This window comes from Sinocyclocheilus rhinocerous, unplaced genomic scaffold, assembly GCF_001515625.1.
Source record: "Sinocyclocheilus rhinocerous isolate Xijiao unplaced genomic scaffold, SAMN03320098_v1.1 scaffold43657, whole genome shotgun sequence".
In the NCBI taxonomy this organism is placed as follows: Eukaryota; Metazoa; Chordata; class Actinopteri; order Cypriniformes; family Cyprinidae; genus Sinocyclocheilus; species Sinocyclocheilus rhinocerous.
The window spans coordinates 1-624 of record NW_015667919.1 but is presented as its reverse complement, the minus strand read 5'-3'; the positions used below and the strand labels follow the sequence as shown (position 1 = coordinate 624).

The 624-nt window shown below is 45.4% G+C and overlaps 1 long non-coding RNA gene across 1 annotated transcript; it reads right to left on the bottom strand.

Moving 5' to 3' along the window:
* Nucleotides 1-184: 184 nt before the first annotated feature.
* Nucleotides 185-618, bottom strand: LOC107733989 (uncharacterized). The gene is made up of 2 exons (XR_001639043.1): nt 315-618; nt 185-278 (listed from the first exon to the last, which is right to left on the bottom strand). It is a non-coding gene; the product is annotated as an uncharacterized LOC107733989 (long non-coding RNA).
* Nucleotides 619-624: the final 6 nt, after the last annotated feature.

Sequence of the window (624 nt, the reverse complement as noted above, 5' to 3'; positions counted from 1 at the left end):
AATAGGACCCCTTTAAGACTGGTTTTGTGGTCCAGGGTCACATATCGGCTTTTTTCGGCCATCGGCCACCTGGCTCTCTAAGATATCGGTATCGGCCGTTAGTTAAAGGCCATATCAGTCACTATAATAAACTAAACTAATTGACATCTTTGTTTCTTTAAATTCAGGTGGGGGAGACACAGCAACCTGCTGTGCCAAGTGGGACACCGAAGACAAGGTCAGTCATGTGAGCACAGGAGGCGGAGCTAGTCTGGAGCTGCTGGAGGGTAAAGTGTTGCCTGGTGTTGATGCCCTCAGCAACATATAATTGGTACCTGGTGTTGATGCCCTCAGCAACGTATAATTGCTCTGAGCCTCTCCTGCCAGAGGTTAGGTGCTCATCTCCCAAGAAGCTGTCATCCTTACTCACTCAGCGTTTGTTCAGTGTTCTATCACCTGTCAGGATGCAAATGACAACTACTCCACTCTCTATGGACGGCTAACAGTATGCTGTGTTAGACTCTGACCTGTTGACTCATGCACATTAAGATCATCCATTTGCTTTTCTTCTATCAAATAACTTAAAACGTTTCTCATTCAAGATGTTTTCATCTGTTATGAGCGAAAGGTTGACATCAGCAGTAA